Here is a 9,037-nt window from a genome sequence, read left to right as displayed (position 1 = left end):
AATCTTTGTTCATAGATCAATTGATAATTTTACCAAAATTTGATTAAATCATACAATTCAATATTTCAATGAATCACACCATCCATTAGTGACTATGATATCTATACCTATGTCCTCATATTATGCTATTCTTTGCATAAAACTTTTATAGGAGGATTTACTTGTATTGGTATAGATCTATTATATACAACATTCAATCTATCTTCTACCTCTCCCTCTCATTACATGATTTGCTAATTTAATTTTCCAGTCATGCTTTTAAAAATGTTCTATCTTTTATCACTTTTCAAATATGTCATCCTTAGAGGAAACTACATGGCACAATAGATAAAATGGTAGAACTGAAGTCAAAAAGACCTGAGCTAAAATCTACTTTTTAACTCTGTGACCCTGGACAGGTAATTTTTACCTCTAACTTGGTAGAGCTGCAAAATAAAGATAATAATAGTATCTGTCTTCCAGAGTTGTTTTGTGGACAAAATACTCTATTTGCAAAGAACTTAGTGTAGTGTCTGAGATATTGTAGACACTATATAAGAGCTAACTATTTTTATCAGCATCAGGCATAGATAGCTTATATAACTGTCTGAATATGTTATTGGTTAGTCCAGGGGTCCTCAAACTTTTTAAACAGGGGGCCAGTTCACTGTCCCTCAGACTGTTGGAGGGCTGGACTATAGTAAAAACAAAAACTTTGTTTTGTGGGCCTTTAAATAAAGAAACTTCATAGCCCTGAGTGAGGGGGATAATCGTCCTCAGCTGCTGCATCTGGCCTGTGGGCCATAGTTAGTCCAAGCATTCAAGGTATCCTGGTTCCCACCATACCACAACATATACATCTTGACCTACTGTTCTGTAGAAGGCTGAAGCTCTTGAGTTGATGCACTGAAGTCAGAACAGCTGAGCACTTGAGGCTAACTACTGATTGGACAATACTCTATGGGCATATGCTTGAAAATGTCCCTTCCCACTATCTTGCGCTGGCTCGATGATTGGTGTATACAGAGGATTGTAGGAGGGATTAGAGGGTGGAGTAAGACTAGCCAGGGTCACTTTTGTGGTGGATGAGGAAGAAGATGACAGGGAGATTCTGCTTCCATCCCCTTAACTTCTACCCCCTAAAAACCAAGAGTAGACTAAGGACTTCTGCTTATCCTGACTCCGACTGATTCTAAGGTATCCTGGTTGCTAACTCGGTCATCACATTGTTCTATCCTACTACCTTTCCTTGTTGTCTACTTCTTATTTACTTTAAGAATTATGATCCAGTGCACACTGATCTTTCTGGAATGGTTGTTTCCTTAGACTCTATTCACCAATTCTTTCAAGACTAAAATACCCTTATCTATTTAAGATATATCTGAAAGTGCAAGAAATATTTAAAAAAAACTATTTTAATTTGTGTCCTTTGCACTTAGATTTAAGTTGGCACAGACTACATAGTTTTTTTTATCTTTAAGTCGTGCATCATTTATTAAACAATAAAGTAAGAGATCTGAGCATCTTGGAAACATAGTACTAAAAAGGTGAAAGGAAACTTGTTGGCTATTGTTAATTGTTTTTCAGTCATGTCTGACACTTTGTGACTCCATTTGGGGTTTTCTTGGTAAAGACATTGGAGTGTTTTTTCAATTCCTTCTCCAGAACATTTGGCAAAAGAGGAAACTGAGGTTAAAAAAGGTTAAATGGATTCATGCAGGGTCACATGACCTGTAGATGTTTGAGGATAGATCTGCACTCAGATCCTTCTCATTCTAGGACCAAAGCTCTATCCACTGTTCACTTTAGTTGCCCATAAAAATTGAAATTGAGAGGATACTTATCAAATAGGTAATGCCTGAAAAAGTTGTGGTAAATGATTGTAAGGAAGACTTATTTAACAAGTTTCTTTTAGCACAATACACCTAAAAGGAAGTCACAGTACAATGAAAAATTTAAATATAGACCTCAGAAATGAATACAAATACCTAGACCAAATGCTAAGAGATCTATATAACAAATTAAAATTATTCTCAACACTTAAAAAAATTAAGTGTCTGTGCCTTACAAGATAGTAAGTGAAATAAACCAGAGCAAATATGCCAAATGGTTTACTATTGAATTGCAAACACATATTGTAAATTTATCTTATTAAAAAAATTTCCCAAAAATTATTTCAAAGTTTTTCATGTAATTTACTATACATTTAATATAATTGAAATTGCTTTAACTTAAATATGTTTACTGGTTAAATATACTCTTACAACATAACTACTTTGGAAAAAGCTGAAATTGTTTAAATTTATAGTCTTTACTCAACTTGATTATGACATCCAAGATGAATGGTTTTCTGTGTTCCAAAATACTGAATCTGAAGTTTTTAAAACAATCCTGATTCCACTTACAGTAAGGATAAACCATACATTTGAATTGAAAAACTGTTACACTTAATTTTTGTTTCCCTTTTCCTTTTAAAAAAAGTTTACCAAGAATAAATTATCAGAATTACATTCCTCATCCACCACTCATATTGGGTATGACAGATATCCATCCCATTCTTTTCACTCTCATAGATATATAGTTCCTTTTACTCTAGTAGATGTTCACCATTCTTTGGCTTCCTGTGGAATGTTTGATTGAAAATCATTGGCCTTTTTCTATTAAATTGGGTCATATCCACTCATACTCTTTTGACACTATAGGCTCTTCCATAACCACAACTCAGATATTGGCTAGTTGGATCACAGTAACTGGATTGGTTTGACAAGCTCATGCCTCTCATCATTTGACTACTATAGGCACTACCACTTTTTCTTATTGTAGAATTCAGGAAGTAATCTATATATCTGTAGTGCATATTTGTTTTGTCTTTTGACATAAACTATTTCAAAAATTGCCATAGTATCTTCATGAGTAGCAAATTCTATATCTGTTTCTGCCATCACTCTGTTATCAGATGTAATTTCAATGTGTACTTGAACAGGGTTGAATGGTGAAAAAAAATGTAAATATCATGTTCAGTTCCTTTGTAAGATATTCCTCTTATGTATACACAATGATATCTTGTATTCTTGAAAGTGGACCCACTATTTCCATATATATGATTAAACATTCCTGAAAAACAGTACTTGAAATATTTTCTAAATCTATCTGACCCAAATCCATATCTATCATTATGTTCATACTAGTCATAATAGCCCCCCTACCCTTCAATGCAGGCCTCCTTTCTCATTCTTTTAAAGCCAGCTCCTCTACTAATGCTGTTATAACATCTGCCAGCCCCAGGCCTTTTACAAGAACTTGTCTGAATACCCATTACCTTTTGAAGAAGATTATGGCGAATATGAACTTCTGTCCAGCTGTTCTTGAAGATTTCAAAGTATTTGTGCCCTATCTTTTCCTTGTGTTTCTTTAGAGCCTTTATAGCTATTTCCTGTGAAGCAAACTGAATGATGATCTCCCCTTATTCCTGTTCTGGAAATCCTTCAACAATGTTATTCTGTTTGGCATGATTTCTAACCCTGAACAAAATCTAACAGTTTCTTCCTTGCCACAGTCAAATGGTGGATGTTTAAGGAACATAAAGCCATCATTGGAAGTGTCAGGACTATTTGGATAGGCATGTTCAACACTCAATCCCTTTTGATATTGTTTGACTTAAATCCTTGAACATAATTTCTCTGCCTTTTTTTAGAACCAATTTGACTTCATCAATTGATCCAGATTTAACAAATATTTCTTCACCTGGTCTAACTTCTCAGATATAGATAAAAAATAATGCCTGATGCCCCATTGTTAATTTTGCATTCTAAGAAGAAGCTTTGGGCTTTAATCAACTTAGCATCACAAAGTCATCTCTATCTTTCTTTTCAGTATCATCTTATTTGGTCAATGGAAGTAGTATGCCTATGAAGAAAAAAATGTAGTATATGATTATGACAGAATGGTGTTTATTGTGATTCACTTATTTGTATCATATCCAATTCTTTGTGACCACATTTGGGGTTTTCTAGACAAAAATGCTGAAGAGATTTGGCATTTTTTTCTTCAGCCCATTTTACAGATGAGGAACTAAGGAAAATGACTATGAATGATTGGCCAGGTTTATAAAGCTAGTAACATACTGAGGTCAAATTTGAATTCAGAAAGTTAATTAAATCTTTGGAAATTCAAAATTGACAATTTATCCACTGCTCAATCTAGTTCCCTCTGGTGGCTATCTAATGGCAATTAGTGTCTTTCATTAGTGACTTTTATTGGCATGGAAGTTACCATAGATCCCTGAAGGTTGTATTAGTAGGTTATACATACAGATTAATCACTTCATGGTTATACAATGTTCATCTTCAATAAATTCAGTGAGATAATCACTACACATTTGCTAATAAAATTTTTGCTAATGAATTTTTTTAACCACTGAAAATAAAGAGGACTATTGTAATATTCTTCTCTAAAATATAATGTTCTCTGGGAGCAGATTTCTTGGGGGGCTTCTGGGGAGCAGCCTTAGTTTCAGTCCAGTAATCACAAGTGCAACCAGCTATTAAAAGTCCAAATCCTTTATTGTCTCCTTCAAAGTCTTGTCTCTTTTCCTGGGGCCCAGTTAGTTTTCTTAGAGGCCTATCTCTCTCCTTGGTTCTGAGAGCTCCTGCCATTAGTCCTTTACCTCTGCCAGCTTCTGCCTCTAGCTTCCTCCAAATGTCTTCGAATCCAAAGGTTTGTGCTTGAGCCTCCAGCCACAACAAATGTAGATGATGGAATGAATCTGTCTCAGCCTCAGAAAGCTTCTAGTGAGCTTGTCCTTTCTGGGCTCTGTCACCTCCTCCTTATATATCTCACACTGAATATACACCAATCATCATATCACTAGGAAACCATGATTTGTTGTAGGATTAAATCAATGCTAAACTAAATGTAACCACTGTCTCCTCAATTCTACTTACCTAGCACCTTGTAAGAATCCTAACGTCTCCTGCTTTCTTTTGTTTTTAGAACATAGGTGGTCATGACCTCCCTGACTTCCCAAGGAGGTGAGAATCCCAAAAAAGAAGCTGATCATGCCTTCCCTGACTGCTCAAAAAAGAAGTGAAAACACCATAAAAAGAGGTGATCACACCCTCCCTGATGTCTCAGGAAGGGAGATAAAAACACCAAAGGAAATGGAAAGTCAAATTAGATTAGCGGGTTTCCGAAGGGGCTCACTTGAAACAGGTATACATAAATCCATCAATATGGGAGGTATTACACATAATCACATAAATTACATAAGCACATAGTAACACAACACAGGCTAATAGTGATGTAACAAATAACATGAATCAATATGAAGAATTGTACATGTCCAGAGGTCCTAGAAATAGTCCAAAACTAATCTATTGTCCATTAGTTCATGTGCCAGGAATCCAATAATTCCTGCAAGTTTTGAAGTCCTGCAATAGTCTTCTCATCAACAATTTTTCATCTTGGGGAATCCAATGATTCCTGCAGATTTTTAAGTTCTTCAATAGTCTCATTATCAGCCATGCTTTTTCAATGTCAGATGTTTTTTAGGTCTTCTCCTTTGTTTTGATGTTTTTATCTCTTTTCTGTCTCACTCCAGGTGCTTGTTGGCACCCATTTGATTCCTCCTCCATCTGTAAAGATACAAGCAAATTCTTTCTCCCAAGCAGTAAACTTATCTTGTTTCTTCTATTAAACATTTTCTAGATTTTTTCACATCACCTGGCAATTATATTGTTGCTGCTTAAACTGAACATTGCCCTTCTGTTGGGTTAAAAAACCTGTATTCCCTCCAGTTGTAATCCCTTTCTGCTATCTGATTTCTTTTCTGTTGGTTGATCATGTAATCCCTTTCTGCCATATAGTGCCTTTTTGCTGATTGAGGACATCAGAGTCCTGAACTTCTAAAGGTATAACCTTGGCTGCCATCATGCCCCACCTGTCTTTTTTATGATATCTTGGAGCTGGGCCCCGCCACTTATTTCCCTGGGTCAATCTACATTCTGAGGCCCAGTGGAAGCCCTTGTGGCATTTTGGACATAGGATTTTAAGTCTTTTCTCTCACTGTCTTCTGACTCTATATCCCTACCTAAACTGAACTCTCAGATGTCCAACTTTTCCACATTGAAAACATCAAAGACTCTCTCTAGAAGTCTCTTTCCAAGAGGGACCCTGTCTTCCCATGTTCATCATAGTCTGGGTATAATAAACATTTTTGCCCATTGTGGTACAGTGTCCTATGATCTCCTCTAAGGAAGCATCTTTGTTTAGTCCCCTTATAATTCTTTTGCAAACCTCATTGGCATTTTCCTTATCCAGTTGTCTGATCGTTATTCTTGTAGCTACATTTTCTCCAGTGGTTCTTGTGACAGCTGTTTACAGATGTCCCACAAAATCCACAAAGAGTTCATTGGGACCTTGCTCTATTTTTGTAAGGATTCCCCTCGATCTTTCCCTGGAAGGATACCCCAAGCTTGTATAGCAGCAGTGCAATTTGTTCATATGCTCCTATGGAGTAATTAATCTGTGCGGAATTCTCTGCATACTGACCTTCACCTGCTAGTTGGTCAAAAGTGATTTGTACATTAATTCCTGTTTGCCTATTTCATTGGGCTTGAATCCTACATAATTCATGATACTCTGAAAGCTACAACAAGTTTTATCCAAGTTCTAAACATGTCTTTGCTATGGATTTCCAATCACAAGGGGTTAAGATTTCATAAGCCAAATTATCCAGTAATATCTTAACATAAGATGATGTAGCCCCATAAAGAGTGCAACCCTTTTTCAAATCCTTAATTTTTTTTCAGATCAAAAGGAGTGTATCTTCTCCTTTTTTGACCTCAAGAGTCAAGCTCTTCAATGACAGGGTATGCATTTATTTTTAAATCAGATATATCCTATCCTTCTCTCTTAGCCTTAACCAGTGCTTTTTGTAATCTTGTCATAGGCTGTTTCATAGGAGGAGCTGATTGTGTTACTGCTGTCTCCCTCTCTTCCTTCTCCCTCCACCCATGAAGGGCTAATTGGGGGAAGTAAGTCAGGGGATGAGGAATGACCTAATTTCTCCTACTGTGAAGCACACACTTAAAATTGTACTTAACTCCATTCTTATCTGATTCTTCATCCTTTTCACCTAGTTTAGTTGGATCCTCCCCCTCCTGCTTTTTCATCTTTTTCCTTATTCTATAACTTATATAATTTCCTATAGTCAGTTGTATTAAATTATATGTTATTAAGTATGTCTTTGGAAATTTGAGTCAGGTCCATTTTCATTGTAGAATTGACATAGTTGCTCTCCTACTCCTTGAGATATAATTCTTTTTCCTTAGAGAACCAAGGAGATGTCTACTGTACAATTTCTAAAAGTTCAGTGATCTTCTCCCAAATTATAATCAAACCTTGGCTTTTCATAAGACTGACAATGCTCTCTACACATTTTCCTTGACATCTGTCCCATTTTAGCTGAAATTCTACTTTAGCTCTTTAACAAAGTTTCCTTGTTGTACTCACCCTAATTTCTGGGAAACATTTGAAGGTTCTTGGTCCCACATTCAGGCACCAAAATGTAATACTCTTTTCTAAAATATAATGTTCTCTGAGAGCAGGCTTTTTGGGGGACTTCTGGAGGCAGCCATAATTTCAGTTCAGTAATCAAAAGTGCAACCAGCTATTAAAAGTACAAATCCTTTACTGGCTCCTTCAAAGTCTTGTCTCTTTTCCTAGGGCCCAGTTAGCTTTCTTAGAGGCCTATCTCTCTCCTTGGTTCTGAGAGCTCCTGCTACTAGTTCTTTACCTCTGTCGGCTTCTGCCTCTAGCTTCCTCCAAATGTCTTCAAAAACAAAGGTTTGTGCTTGAGCCTCCAGCCACAACAAAGGTGGATGATGGAATGAATCTGTCTCAGCCTCAGAAAGCTTCTAGTGAGCTTGTCCTTTCTGTCCCTGACAGCTCCTCCTTATATATCTCACACTGAGTACATACCAATTATTATATCACTAGAAAACCATGATTTGTTGTAGGATTAAATCAATGCTAAACTATATTTAACCACTGTCTCCTCAATTCCACTTACTTAGAACCTTGTAAGAATAATAACAGACTATTTACTAAGAGATAAAGTCAGGGGGTGTGATGGAGCCAACTTAAATCTGTTAAGAGATGTGATCATTAATTTTATTTTTTTTTATTTAATAGCCTTTTATTTACAGGATATATACATGGGTAACTTTACAGCATTAACAATTGCCAAACCTCTTGTTCCAATTTTTCACCTCTTACCCCCCCTCCCCCTCCCCTAGATGGCAGGATGACCAGTAGATGTTAAATATATTAAAATATAAATTAGATACACAATAAGTATACATGACCAAAACATTATTTTGCTGTACAAAAAGAATCAGACTCTGAAATATTGTACAATTAGCTTGTGAAGGAAATCAAAAATGCAGGTGTGCATAAATATAGGGATTGGGAATTCAATGTAATGGTTTTTAGTCATCTCCAGAGTTCTTTTTCTGGGCATAGCTAGTTCAGTTCATTACTGCTCCATTAGAAATGAGTTTGGTTGATCTCATTTGCTGAGGATGGCCTGGGCCATCAGAACGCTATCATATAATTGTTGTTGAAGTATATAATGATCTCCTGGTCCTGCTCATTTCACTCAGCATCAGTTCGTGTAAGTCTCTCCAGGCCTTTCTGAAATTATCCTGTTGGTCAATTCTTACATAACAGTAATATTCCATAATATTCATATACCACAATTTATTCAGCCATTCTCCAACTGATGGACATCCATTCAGTTTCAGTTTTTTACCCTACGAAAAGGGCTGCCACAAACATTCTTGCACTACAGGTCCCTTTCCTTCTTTATAATCTCTTTGGGATATAATCCCAGTAGTAACACTGCTGGATCAAGGTATGCAGTTTGATAACTTTTTGAGCATAGTTCCAAACTACTCTCCAAAATGGTTGGATTCATTCACAACTCCACCAACAATGCATCAATGTCCCAGTTTTCCCCATCCCCTCAACAATCATCATTATTTTTCCTGTCATCTTA

At 36.2% G+C, this 9,037-nt stretch overlaps 1 pseudogene; it reads right to left on the bottom strand.

Moving 5' to 3' along the window:
• Positions 1–2,582: 2,582 nt before the first annotated feature.
• LOC100918222 lies at positions 2,583–7,532 on the bottom strand (annotated as a pseudogene).
• Positions 7,533–9,037: the final 1,505 nt, after the last annotated feature.

This window comes from Sarcophilus harrisii, chromosome 4, assembly GCF_902635505.1.
Source record: "Sarcophilus harrisii chromosome 4, mSarHar1.11, whole genome shotgun sequence".
Classification (NCBI taxonomy): Eukaryota; Metazoa; Chordata; class Mammalia; order Dasyuromorphia; family Dasyuridae; genus Sarcophilus; species Sarcophilus harrisii.
This window is presented reverse-complemented; position numbering and strand designations above follow the sequence as displayed.